Source organism: Crotalus tigris, unplaced genomic scaffold (genome assembly GCF_016545835.1).
Source record: "Crotalus tigris isolate CLP2741 ecotype Arizona unplaced genomic scaffold, ASM1654583v1 scf7180000024290.1160143, whole genome shotgun sequence".
Lineage (NCBI taxonomy): Eukaryota > Metazoa > Chordata > Lepidosauria > Squamata > Viperidae > Crotalus > Crotalus tigris.
Genome location: NW_024100463.1, coordinates 15,987 through 30,671, shown reverse-complemented (window position 1 = coordinate 30,671; position 14,685 = coordinate 15,987). Strand labels below are relative to the sequence as shown.

Here is a 14,685-nt window from a genome sequence, read left to right as displayed (position 1 = left end):
TTTAAACTTTCCAATACTAACTTGAGTGCCATTCTGAATAAAAGCAACAAAATTTCTTAGTATGTGTGAACTGGCCTTATTTCATTACCAAGAGCCTGGAAACAGTGGATATTTTCTTCCATTGTTTTTGCTTAATTTGCTAATTTGAAATCATTTATGACTGAGTAACCTGAAAGAAAATTGCTTTGTCCTTCTTAAGGATAAATTCCTAATATGAAATATTTTTCTTTTGATATCCATACAGTATAATTTCCCTTGCTCTCCACTCTCTCTCTATTCCATGTGTCAACAACTGCAGTTAGGAGTGAATTATGATATTGAGTACATTCTGGTATTTTTTAAATCTAGTATGCCAATGCTATGAATCAGCACATTATTGTTGAATATCTGCAATATATGAATTCTTGTTGCTATCCTGCCATATTCTTTTCTTACAGCATTCAGAAATTTTTTAAAAGCAAAAATAATAATAGAAATGAATGTTCCAGAAGGCTTATGGTGAAACCAACCATGTAAAGCAAACTCTTGTTTCAGAGCTGTTACAAGACACAGTGAAAACACTGTCATATTTAAATAGATTAATGTTCTTTTTGTTTGATACTCAATATTTCTCAATATTGAAAGGGAGAAAAATAGTAAAATTTTAGGATTATGAATGCTTTTGTGTGCCTTGAATTTTTGTTTAGGAATAACTGTGTGTGTGTGTGTGTGTGTGTGTGTGTGTGTGTGTGTGTGTGTGTGTGTATTTTCTGAGGTTTTCGCGGGTGTTTGTATGTAGGTCTTTGGTTATTCGGGTTTTCTCCCGTGTAAAATTGGAAGTGTCTTGGCGATGTTTCTGAAACAGAAACAGCTAAGACCACACATTGCTCCTCGAAGCACGAAGCTGGAAACACCAGCCTGAAGATGACGAATGGGACTTCATCGAAACGTCGCCAAGACACTTCCAATTTTACGTGGGAGAAAACCCGAATAACCAAAGACCTACGTGTGTGTGTGTGTGTGTGTGTGTGTGTGTGTGTGTGTTTAAAAATGTCTATCACGAAGACTAACAAATCTGAATGAAATGAATCAGTACATGGCTGTCAAAATACTTTCCATTTTATCTAAGCAGACATTATTTATTACTGGTATTTTTATGCCCCTTAGTTGAATATAAGCAGATTGCAAACTTATAACAACGCATGTAACATGTAGCATAATAAAAATAATGCCAGTTTAATAAGCCATTATTTATTTGTTTGATTGTTAAATTTATTTGCTGCCTGTCTCACCATGGGGTTACTCTTAGGCAGATTACAATAGTAAAAACAAAGAAATGAAAAGAAGTGTAAACAGTGGCAAAATAGTGAAATGATAAAATAAACAGTGAAATAATGAAAATACAGTAACATGTCTGGAGAGGTCTGTCATAATTTTGAAGTATTGTTAAGTGATTGCTCATTAAGCAACTGCTCATTAAATGAGGACGACCTGTAATAACATCCTGATTGTGGAACTCCTCCCAAAACAACTGATATGCAGTGGATAGTAAAAATAAGTGCAGAGCATCACACTTCTAATGTGGTGATTTGTTGTACAGGTAGTCCTTGACCTACAACTTTTGGGGCCAGATCTTCGGATATTAAGCAATGCAGTTATGTGAGTTGTGCCTGAGTTTACAACCTTTTTGCACAGTTGTTAAATGAATCACATGGTTGTTAAGTGAATCCAGCTTCCTCCCTCTTTACTTATTGGAAGCCATTTCAGAAGGTCACAAAAGGTGTTCATGTGACCTTGGGATGTTGCAACCATCATAAATACATTCTTGGTTGCCAAGTGCTCATATTGTAATCATTTGACCATGGCGGACACTGCAGTAGTCTAAGTATGAAGACTGATCATGAGTCTCTCTTTTTCAGCACCATCATGACTGATAAAAATGTTGATCCTAGTTCAGTGATGGCGAACCTTTTAGAGACCGAGTGCCCAAACTGCAACCCAAAACCCATTTATGCATCGTCGAGTGCTGGGTGGGTGTGGCCCATTGGGTGGGCGTGGCTGCAGTGGTAACTGGTGGGACTAAAAAGTTCAATCAATCAATTCCAACTTTGAAAGATATTTTTTTTTCCGCGAGAAGTTGAAATTGACTGATTGATTGAACCTTTTTTTTTTTTTGCACACGGCAGCGGAGGCCTAAAGCGAAAAGGTTTTATAAAACCCAGCTGAAGGCCTAAGATTGGGGCAATGGCACGTGTGCCCACAGAGAGAGCTCTGAGTGCCGCCTCTGGCACCCGTGCCATAGGTTTGCCACCACTGTCCTAGTTATTGTATTGCTTTTGCTCCTGTGCAGTTTACTTTACTACTGAGAGGCAATTTGGTAAAGTGGTTAAGGTGCTGGGCTAGAAATCAGGAGACTATGAGTTCTAGTCATGTCTTAAGTATGAAAACCAACTGGGTGTCTTTGGATCAGTTACTCTCTTTCAGTACAGCTCACCTCAGGGTTGTGGGGAAAATAGGAGGAGAAAGATTAGGAATGTTTACATTCTCCAGCAGGATGGCTGTAGAGTCCAAATGGATGGGTTCTATGACGGCCTTCCTGCCTGGCAGACTGGGTAAAAACTTCGGCCACACCCCTTCCTTTGGGCGTGACCCCAGTTTTGACTCAGTCTCGAAGCCTGGTAGAAGTGCGAGAGGCAGCTCTCAGAACAAAACTAATTTAACTCAAAAAAAAAAAAAAGAAGAGAGAAAAGGAATCCCCTCTTCCTCCAGTTGAAAGAAAAGTTTCCTGGCAGCTGATAAGACTTGAGAGATGCAGCCAGGATCGGCGGACTCGTGAGTGGGGCGTCAGGGACTAACGGGAGGCTTGGAGCGGGAACGGATCGCTCGCCGATTTCCGGCCCGCCGAGCAGCTGTTTGGCGCGGGGACCTCACACCGGGTTGCTCGTCGCCCTCCGGGTCCGCCAAACAGCTGAGTGGTTTGGCCGACAGAACGAGGCGCCGCTCAGCGCGAAACAGCTGAGCCGCGCGGGAAGCGGCAAACCGCGGCGCCGCTCGGCATAGACCAGCTGAGCGGCGCGAGAAGCAGCCCGACAAGAGCAGAACTAGCGCTAAAATTTCTTTCTCCTCAGAGGAGAGGCGCAGCCCCCCTTAAGACTAAAGGAGTCTTACTGATTGCTAAATTCAAAGATCCACCATTGTTTTGAACCTCGTGGATTCCCGGGCTACCATTGGGAGGCGTGGCTTCTTCCCCATTCGCCATTTTGAACGAGCGGATCTACCCGCCGTTTTTTCCCTTGGGGGTGGGGCCACCACCCGGATTCCATTTCCCTGCAGACAAAGGGGGACCCCTTATGCTATGATCTGAGGTTATCTCAAGAAATTGAGACAGGAGGAAGGAAGAGGGAAAAGAAAGAGAACCGTTCTGATCGTGGTCTGTTGCCACAGCCACAGACTGGGGGAGAGAGAGATATAAACTGCACTTTGTCTGGACTAGGTGAGGAGGTGAGGAGGAATATTTTTCCCTGACTGTTCCTATAGTGGCCTTTAGTCACTGCCTTGCAGGATCTTCTGTCCAAAGACTCCTGTCTGTCCGGCCATTGTTTGTATAGGCAGAGGAGGGCTCAGCCCCAAGCATCTGCATCTGATCTGCGTATCTCATTCCCCCATTCCAGGCATTGCCTACTCGGGGTGTCTGGCACAATGGCAGACAATGTCTCGTATTCAGTCACACAGGTCCCTCAACTGTCCCCCCCACAGCAACAACAAAAACGCAGATCTTCTGAATCAGAGGTGGGGGGGAAGAAGAAAGCTAAAACAAAGCACCTTTCTCAGAAGGGACAGTCTAAAACGGCTGAGCGAGAGGCTTTGAGGAGACATTTGGCTTTAGAAAGGCAAATTAGCAGGGCACAGAGAACCAATGCCAATGGGACAAATTTGGTTTCCCCTGTCCCAGTGGTGGCACCCAGCACAGAACCTACTGCCGAGGAAGTGCTCAAGACTTGGTCTCCTCCTGGGGAAACTGAACAGTTAGATTCCTCCAATCCCTCCTCACCAGCTTCTTCACCCGACCACACTCCAGCGCCTCACCCCAACGACAAGGCGCAGGAGAACATATGGTCGGCACAATTTCATGCATTCATGCAGGATGCATTCTCCCAGTTCATGGCTTCTAAGGGGCAAGTGGCCTTCCACACACCCCGTAAGGGACGGGCTAGGCCACCCCCTACCAGCATCTCTGAAACTTCCTCTCAACTGGGAGAGGGTGACTCAGTAGACCTTGACATGTCAGACATGCCCCTCTCGGAGGACGAGGAGACTGCACTTGAGCAGGCGACGAGCTCTGGCCTCTTTAACCCAGCGCTCCTAAAATCACTCCTGATAAAGGCAGTTTCCACAGTCAACCTAACATCAGTACAGGATGAGAAGCCCTCAACAAGCAAGGAGGCCAATCCTCTATTTGCCAAAAAGGTTCCACAAGATAAGTACATTCCATGTGCGGAGGTCTTTATGACCACGCTGGAGGAACAATGGTCCTCACTTGCAAGCCCACCGGCACCTAACAGCGCGGAAAGAAAGCTTTTCAACCTATCTCCCTCCTTCTCTAACATGTTAGAGGTTCCTACTGTAGATAACCCCTTGATTTCATTATTTTCTACCTCCGCGATTCCAGGAGACATGGCGGAGGTCTTGAGACCTGAGGAGAAGAAATTTGAACACTCCCTCCGGCGTTCCCATATGGCTGCAGCCTGGGCGGCCAGAGCAGCCACTTCATCATCATTCTTCGCGAGGGCCAGTATCATGTGGCTGAGGGAACTGCAAGGCACGTTGCCTCCAGACCAGGTCAGAGTACACCAAACATTGGCCAAGCTCCTCGCGGCCTCTCAATTCGTGTCTGACGCTTCACTGTACGCAACAAAGTATGCGGCAAGATCCATTGCGGCCACAGTGGCCTCGCGTAGGCTACTGTGGCTCAAAAATTGGAAGACAGATCTGAGGTCCAAATGGCGTCTTTCGACGTCCAAATACAGTGGAGTAGCCCTATTTGGTCCCATTCTGGACCCACATGTCAGCGAAGGCAGAGACAAGAAAAAAATCCTAGTACATCCATCAAAGAAGTTAGACAGGAGAGGCAGTCAGGACTTCCGGAGACAGGGCTCCCGCCAGGGAGCCCCTGGGAATGGAGACAGCCCTTTCGATCAGGGCAGTCCTGGGACTGGCCCAGAGGCTCACGATCCTTCTACCCGAGACAGGATCGAACCCAGGATCGCCAAAGCCCGGGAGCCAGGGGCCAGTTCCAGTCCAGACGCCCATATAGGGGAGCGGGAGGCAGATCCTTTAAGCGTACCAAGTGACGCCAAACAGGATACTCCCATTGGGGGTCGGTTAGGAGATTTCATCGAGGTCTGGGAGCAGACCACGACCGACGCCTGGGTTCTGGAAACGATCAGGCATGGCCTGACCTTAGACTTCTGTTCTCCCCCACCAAACTGGTTAATCAGATGTCCCATCTCCAGAAGAGTACACAAGACAAGGCTGATAACTTCGGCCATAGCCCACCTCCTGTCAATTCAGGCCATAGAGAGGGTACCAAAGGAAGAGGAGGGAAGAGGATTTTATTCTATCCTCTTCGTTATCCCAAAGACATCAGGAGGGTGGAGAGCAATCTTGGACCTGAAGGGCCTGAACTATTTCATAAAGTACAGGAGGTTCAAGATGCACTCCTTGAAATCCATCCTAGCCAGCGTCAGGGAAGACGATCTATTATCCTCAATAGATCTCACAGAGGCGTACCTACACATCCCCATACATCCCAGCTACCGGAAATTCCTCAGATTTACCTACGCGGGTCGGCATTACCAATACAGGGCATTACCCTTCGGACTATCATCAGCACCAAGGGTATTCACCAAGATCCTAGCTGTAATAGCGGCCCATCTCAGGTTGATCCCGGTTCGCGTTCAATTTTATCTGGACGACATCTTGATTCAGTCCAGATCTCGGGAACAAGCAAGGGCAGATCTCGAAACCACAATCCGAACCCTACAGGGGCACGGATTCTCGGTCAATCTAAACAAGAGCCACCTCATTCCCTCAAGGAGACTGCAACACCTGGGCGCGATGATAGACACGTCACAGTGCAGGGTATACCTTTCCCAGGAGCGACTGATCAGCATATCCAAGCTAATTCACCAAATTCAAAAGATCAGGAGAGTGCCCTTGCTACAACTCTCGAAGCTCCTGGGGAAGATGATATCTTGCATGGGCATCATCCCATGGGCAAGGCTCCACTCGAGGGAGTTGCAGTGGTTCCTCCTACCCTACCAGAGGAGGAACCTCAGCACCTCCAACAGGAGAGTGCTGGTACCAGCACAGGTGATGAAATCACTAAAATGGTGGCTATCCCCCACGACACTCAAGGGGAGCATATTCAGGGAACCGAACAGGGTCACACTCACGACAGACGCGAGCCTGTTCGGATGGGGAGCCCACCTGGGAACTCAGATAGCACAGGGCCAGTGGGGACAGGAGGACCTGTCACACAGCATCAACTGGCTAGAGCTCCGGGCCATACACCTGGCCCTCCGTCATTTCTCTCACCTAGTAACGAGGAGGCACGTCCTCGTGTTAACAGACAATGTAGCAGCCAAGGCACATGTAAACAAGGAGGGAGGAATGAGATCAGTGGAACTAATGAAGGAAGCATTGGCTCTGGCTCGGTGGGCAGAAACCAATGTGAGTTCCATCAGAGCGGAACACATCTCAGGGGAGACAAACACCCAGGCAGAGTCCCTGAGCAGAGCCAAGGTGGACCAGTCGGAATGGCATCTGGACCCGGTTCTCTTCGAGGAGATCTCCCGGAGGTTCGGACAACCGCAACTAGATCTATTTGCCAACCACAAGAACACACAACTCCCCAGGTTCTTCTCCAGATTCCCGTCCCCGGGATCGGAGGGAACGGATGCTCTCAGGTGCCGGTGGCCGGCGCAACTCCTGTACGCCTTCCCACCGCTGCCATTAATACCGGCGACCATACGCAAGATGATCCTGGAGGGCGCAGAGATGGTCTGCATTGCCCCTCACTGGCCACGGCGCCCGTGGTTTGCCGACCTCATGGACCTGTCGATATCACCTCCGTGGAGGATCCCCCCGGACAGAGTAAAACTCAGTCAGGGCAAGCTTGTACACCCAGATCCCCAGTGGCTACATCTAGCCGCTTGGCATTTGAGCGGCAAAGCTTAACTAAACAATCTTATTCGGCAGGGGTGATATCGATCATACAGGCATCACGAAGAGCGTCCACTAATAGGATTTACGACGCTACATGGAAGGGATTTTGTAGGTGGTGCGCTTCGCTTCACCTAGACCCGACCGCAGTATCTATCCCTAACATCCTAGATTACCTATTGGAGGGTCTTAATAAGGGCCTGTCAGTCAATACTATCCGCAGACAGATATCGGCCCTCTCAACTGTACTCTCCTGCGACAACTTAACTTCCCTAGCACAACATCCAGCGATTAGTGCCTTTTTAAAAGGGGCATCTAACACAAAGCCCCCAGTCATACACAGGTACCCGTCCTGGAACCTGCCTAAGGTTCTTCTAGCCTTGACATCAGCACCCTTCGAACCTCTTGAAACATGCTCACTCCATCACCTATCACTGAAGGTAGCTTTCCTTGTGGCAATTACTTCAGCAAGGAGAATCTCAGAACTAGCAGCACTGTCAGTAAGGAAGGATCTGTGTACCTTTTTCAAAGACAGGGTCGTTCTTAGACCAGACCCGACCTTCATCCCGAAGGTAAATAGCATCTTTCACAGATCTCAGGAACTTACGCTTCCTGATTTCTGTCCAAGACCCAAACATAGGCTAGAACACAGATGGCACAAGCTAGACGTGCGGAGAGCGCTGTGTTTCTACGTGAAACGCACCTCGGCGTTCCGAAAGACTGAAGCATTATTTGTGTCCTTTCAACCATCAACTATGGGAAAGAAGGTATCTCCTTCCACCATAGGCAGGTGGATCAGAGCCTGCATAGCACAGGCATACGTCTCACAGGATTTGCCAGCACCCACTCAGGTGACTGCCCACTCAACTCGGAGCGCAGCCACATCTGCGGCGTGGCTAACGCAAGCTCCGGTGGAAGAGATTTGCAGGGCCGCAACCTGGTCCTCACCTTCGGTTTTCATTCGACATTACCGTTTAGACTCCCTAGCAGCAGCAGACGCGGCTTTTGGCAGAAGAGTTCTTCAACAAGTCGTATCTGCTCAGAGTTCGGTAGCCTAGACATTCCCTCCCAGGGGGACATGAGGGCTTTGGTATGTCCCATCCATTTGGACTCTACAGCCATCCTGCTGGAGAAGGGGCGTTGTCTTACCTGAACGCCTTTTCTCAGCAGGATGATGTAGACTCCAAGCCCACCCAGAGGATAGGTCTAGGCAGGGATATAATAATGATATAATAAAGAGCTGCAATGTTAATTCCAACAAAGTTTCTCGCCTAAGTCAAAACTGGGGTCACGCCCAAAGGAAGGGGTGTGGCCGAAGTTTTTACCCAGTCTGCCAGGCAGGAAGGCCGTCATAGAACCCATCCATTTGGACTCTACATCATCCTGCTGAGAAAAGGCGTTCAGGTAAGACAACGCCCCGTCTTGAGTTATTTATAAAGAAATGGTGGGTAAAATCTAATAATAAATAAATAAATATTTGTATATGCTTGGCCATCACTGGGCATAACTTACATCCATTGAATTAGATTCAATCCCTGTGTTTTGGTGAAGCAAAGTAGATTTGTAGTTGAGGCAATGTTATGGTTTTATAGATCTATTTTTCTAATTATTTCAATTGGCACTTTACAATCTTCTGAGGATAAGACATCTTATTTGATCCCTGGTTGCAATGGGAGAGGTGAATGCACAGTCAATATAATTACAAACCTGGTTAACTAATGAAGGTTTGAGGTGAATCAGCCAAGAACCTACCAGAATAAGTAACTCATTTGCTTAAAATTAGGAAAAGGTTTTGTGAGGTGTTCCTTATATACACCAGGAATATCCTGGTGAATATAAGGATATAATGAATGTCCTCTGTTCTGTTTCTTGTCTTAAACCAGAGTGGAACCAAATAGTTGGTAGTACAGGTAGTCCTTGAATGACGACCACAATTGAGCCCAACGTTTCTGTTGTTAAGTGAGACAGTTGTTAAGTGAGTTTTGTCCCATTCTTTCTTGCTTCAGTTAAGGGAATCACTGCAACTGATAAATTAGTAACCTGGTTGTTAAGTGAATCTGTCTTCCCCATTGACTTTGCTGTCAGAAGGTAGCAAAAGTTGATCACATGACCTTGGGACACAGCAACAGTCATAAGTAAGAACCAGTTGCCAAGCATCTAAATTTTGTTCACATGGTCATGGGGATACTGCAAAGGTCGTAACTGTGAAAAACGGTCATAAGTCACTTTTTTAGTGTCATTGTAACTTGAATGGTCACTAAATGAAGTGTAGGACTACCTGTTTAAGCATTGCTTATCATTTAAATATATTTTTTAAGACAGTTACTGAATTTATTGTACATTCTGTAACCAAAAAATTAATAGGCAGAAACTTTATAGTAGGAAAAATGAAGATGATGAATGGGATTTCGTCGAAACGTCGCCAAGACACTTCCAATTTTACGCGGGAGAAAACTCGAATAACCAAAGACCTACATACAAACACCCGCGAAAACCTCAGAAAACACACACACACACACATACACACACACACACACATGTTTTCAGCACGAAGCTGAAAACACCAGCCTGAAGATGACGAATGGGACTTTGTCGAAACGTTGCCAAGACACTTCCAAGCACGAAACTGAAAACACCAGCCTGAAGATGACGAATGGGACTTCGTCGAAACGTTGCCAAGACACTTCCAATTCTACGCCGGAGAAAACCCGAACAACCAAAGACCTATATACAAACACCCGCGAAAAACTCAGAAAACGTATATGTGTGTGCGTGTGTGTGTATATATATATATATATGTGTGTGTGTGTGTGTGTGTGTGTGTGTGTGTATGTATTTGGTTATTCGGGTTTTCTCCCGCGTAAAATTGGAAATGTCTTGGCGACGTTTCGACGAAGTCCCATTCGTCATCTTCAGGCTTGTGTTTTCACACTTATTTCAAGTCATGTATCCAGGCTATTTGACCAAGAATAGGTGTGGCATATCCTACCACCTGGTATTTTTCAGGAGCTGGGAATCTTCAGGCTTCAACTTTTGAGCGCTGAAACTCTGTTCTTTACCCATGGGTCCTAACTTTCATTTATAGATAAAAGAGAAGTTAGTGCTTTACATATAATTCACATTTATCTCAGTAGAATCTTGTTTTCATATGTGTGAACCAGTTTTTATTTTATTTGACCACTATCTAAATATATTTCAAATTGTTTTTTGATTACAGGAACTCCAATTTCAAAGACTCACCAGAGAACTTGAAGTGGAAAGACAAATTGTTGCCAGTCAGTTAGAAAGATGTCGGCTTGGAGCAGAATCGCCAAGCATTGCAAGCACAAGGTATCCGTCCATATTTAATTTACAAATTGTCAGCTACTTCTTTCAAATAAACCTTTATCACAGCATGAATTATGAAAATTTTTCAATCTATAAATACCACATTCAGCATTATTTCACAGCCATTTTCCTGCCAGCTACCTGGGAATCATGGCTTTAGCTCTGTAGCAGGGAAGGCAGATGACAGATTGGAGTTGTCATTGGCAGTTCTCACCGTGATTTGCAGTAGATCATTAACAAAACCTACAGTTCTCCTTGCTTTAAATGAAAGCATAGCAGTGGAAGAGAAAGGCATGAACTTTGTTCATTTTATATAGCTATATTTTGAGAATCATTCTGCTGTAGAAAACAGATTTATAGGATGGGCATAAGTTCTGAAGCTCCCTTATTCCTTAATTCTAGAAGTATTCCCAGCCACAATTATTTTGCACCTCTTGTTTGTGGCCTTTGGATTTGTAGGGAACACACACACCACAATGTATACAATTGATCTTGAACATCTGAAGTCTGTCTCTTTCTGCTCTAAGATGTTGTTATTTCATTTATTTAGGGATTCAACAAAGTGATTTGGGGCCCCCACATGATAATTCACTAAATAACATCAGGGTAGCCCTGCTAAATAATAACAAATATTATCTACACTATTAAGTTAACTTCTGCACTATTAAATTAATTTTTGACTTGAAACATGGATACAAGTAATAATATTTGTCTCTGTATCACTATGCTAGTAATATATATAAGAAATTTAGAATTTCAGTTCCAGATAGTTCTCATTTCTCATTTATAAATGTATTAAAAGGGATCAGTTTGATTCTGGAGCTCAACAATTGTTTTGACTGTGTGCATATGAAAAAGTTGGAAACTAATATACTGATACAAGCATATTCTGATACGCAGATTTTTAGAACATCTTACAGCTCCATATTGGATACAATACGGATCTGTGGCTTGATCTGAAAGGCAACAGTCTAGTATCTTACCTAATCTTTTCTTGTAGGGATGTTGTCTAGCTCTTAAATCATCCTTTTGAGATTTAGTGATCATAACCTGACACGATATTGCGGGATTTGTGTAATCTTTTGTGCATCATGTTACCTATAATTTTATTTTGGATTCCTTCTTTAATAAACCCCAAACATTGCCTTCACAAAAGCAAACTCTGAACCATTATTTCATTTTCTCTTTTCATATGCTTAAAGCATACCAGTTTATATGAAAAAATAATATATAGCCTACCAGATAGTTTTGACTAGATTTAATACTTCCCAAAAATCTGGGATAAATATATGGTCATAATTTAGATGCTGTTCCAAGTTGAAACATGAATATTGTTATTATTACTGTTACTATGGATCAGCACCATTCACTTTGTATTTTCTCATATTGAATTAATTTACCAGTTTAATGTCCATTTTCCAAAATTGATTTTTTTTTTTGCACTAACCATTTTAGAATAATGGAAATCATCACACTTAACCACATCATTGCTCATCTCAAACAGGAAATCATTCATAAGCAAGTCAAAAAATATTAAACTCAGATTGTTCTAATGATAAATTTGTTTTAATCTACTTTTAATTCAGATTGCCTATTGCTGCTTACATATTGTCATTTTTATAGTAGCTGCACTGGGGAACTTTGTGAATATAACCTACTTAGAGTAATTTGGAATTATATGATCTATAAGTATTTGAATGCTTCATCAATCTTAAAACAAAACTTGAAATAATTTAGCTTTTCATAGGTTCAGGCAGGCTTTTTGCTTTTTCAATATTTTCTAAATAAATTTCTGCAGCTTGATTATGTTTGTAAATGCAGAATAACCACGCCACTATATTTTTAAACCTAACACCTGCTACTATAAACAACTGGTAATGATTATTTTTCTTCTACTAGATGGCTGTCCACATGATTAAGATAATGGAGGCTTGGGGAAAAAACATTACCATAAAATGATGTCAATTTTTCATATCTGAATCAAAAATTCAGAAGCAGTAATTTTTTCAACCAGGAACCTCACTAATTATAAATAACAAATTTTCATAATCGAGAAGGGAGATACAGAATGCAAGGGATTAAAATTAAATACAGTTATCAGATCTGAGGCTTTTGACTTGAGAACTTCCCATTCTATATTTCTTCTATTATGTTTACAAACTCTGAACTTTCAGTCAGCAAAACAATCAAATATGTCTGGAGGTAGGAAATACCTTAAAATAGTGCCCACACTTTCCTAATTAAAATGGATATGTAAAGCATTCAGTTGATCAAATTTGTGTAGGAGATCATCAGGCTGAGCCCAAGGGAGGGATCGAGTGCATCATCAGTTTGGAGTCCCTTCCCACCCACAAGAGATATAAGTCCAGCCCTCTTGAATTCCATTGGTTGTTATCTACTGCCAATTTGCCTTGACCGTTAGTAGTTCAGAATCTTGTTTAGAGATGATGTGAAATAAACCTGTACTCATTTGAACAACTCTGGTTTCTGATTTCTTGTACTTGACAACTTGTGGTTTATGAAAATTATTACTGCCTCAAATTCAATATGCCAAGATATAAGTAAGACTTCTGCCTGTGGGTGGAAACTCTTTAAGATAACCTTGTCTACAGATTTTGATTCAAGAAAATTATAGTTTAGTGTTGCATGTGAAATGGGAAGTCACAAGCACCAGCTTTAGAATAGGTAATCAAACTTTAAATCACATTTTAATAATTTGACTTGTTCTAATCTTAATTGTTACAAAAAGGGTAATATGCTGTTTTATATGTCAAATGAATGAGCTGTGTGTGCAAACAAGATGTAAACATATAAGAACATTATTCATATGATAATACGTTTGCTGAAGTCACCACAGCTTGTGAATCCTTTTGAGTTCATATGTCAGTTTTTAAGTAATCAAGATTTTTACCATCTTTTTATATGAACATTAATCTAAGATAAATATTTTAAAACATTTACATAAAGATATTTTGCTTCTGGGAGAAATATTATAAGATATTTAATTTTCCATAAATACATTAGAGTAGGGGTGTCAAACTGCCGGCCCCCGGTCGGACGCGTCATCCAGAAGCCGGGCCCACCCCCCATTGCTGGCAATGGCAAAATTGTCCCAATACGTTGCGCGAAGTCACATGATGTCGCGAGTTTGACATGTCTGCATTAGAGCCTATATAGGAAGAATATGAGATTAAATCCAGTTAATTGAGTAACTTAGTAATTTCCTGTCTGTTGTACTATTTTAATAAATATTGGTACGGAATGTTTCTAATCAACAATAAGATCAGATATACAAGCAGCATATAATGATAATTTATGCTCATGCATTTTAATGCCCAGAATGTCTTTCAGTTGCCTAGCAAGATAGGCCAAATTTAATTCCTCAAATTAAATATAAGAGGAATTAAAGGGCTCCTATGAAACCAGACTGCATTGTCTGATAGTCAATCAAAGGTAAAATCATCGATAGGGCTATCTGCCAAGATTGTTGTCAGAATTTTCGATACAAGCATTTAACAAAACATCAGACAGTAGCTTGCATAGTCAGCCGAAATCTGCAAAAAGATTGATAGAATGCCTGGTCCTCCAGCCCTAGTCTTGCTGTGGAGGAATTAAAAGTTGCCAGTATCTACCATATTTAATATATAGGTAGTCTGTGACTTATGACTATTCTCTCAACGCCCATTCAGAATTACAAAATTTTTCAGTGGCGCTGGAAAAAATGGATTTACGAGTCATGCCCCAAGTTATAGCTGTTGCAGTGCCCCTGCAGTCACATGATCAAATTTCAAATGCTTGGCAGCTTGCCCACACTTGCCACCATAGGGGTGCTTCAATTACCCCCACCTGCCTGTCTCTCCCCATCTGTGCTCTTTTGGCCACCCTGCATCCTGTCTTGTGGTGCAGCAAGCAGCCATAAACCGTGCTGTTCTGTGGCTGCTTACCACTCCCCAGGAACCCCAACCAACCTCAGCAAGCATTCCTTTGCTCCTCAGCAAACGCCAGCAAGTATTTATTTGTTCAGAGCCTTGTCTCCCAATTTTCCGCACCAAACTTCATGCCCAGCTTGTCTGGCAAATGTTTCCCATATGTGGCTATGGGTTCCCAAAACGATGCAGCTTTAGCCACTTTAAAGATGAGGGAGGAAAGGTTTCC

At 43.3% G+C, this 14,685-nt stretch overlaps 1 long non-coding RNA gene across 1 annotated transcript in view; it reads left to right on the top strand.

Annotated features, from left to right (window-relative positions):
* The window catches only part of LOC120299294, a 36,284-nt gene extending 25,081 nt beyond the window's left edge, over nucleotides 1-11,203 (top strand). Inside the window, exon 3 of the long non-coding RNA XR_005554379.1 lies at nucleotides 10,421-11,203. This is a non-coding gene — a long non-coding RNA (uncharacterized LOC120299294). The remainder of the gene's footprint in view (nucleotides 1-10,420) is intronic.
* The last annotated feature ends 3,482 nt before the right edge of the window (nucleotides 11,204-14,685 follow it).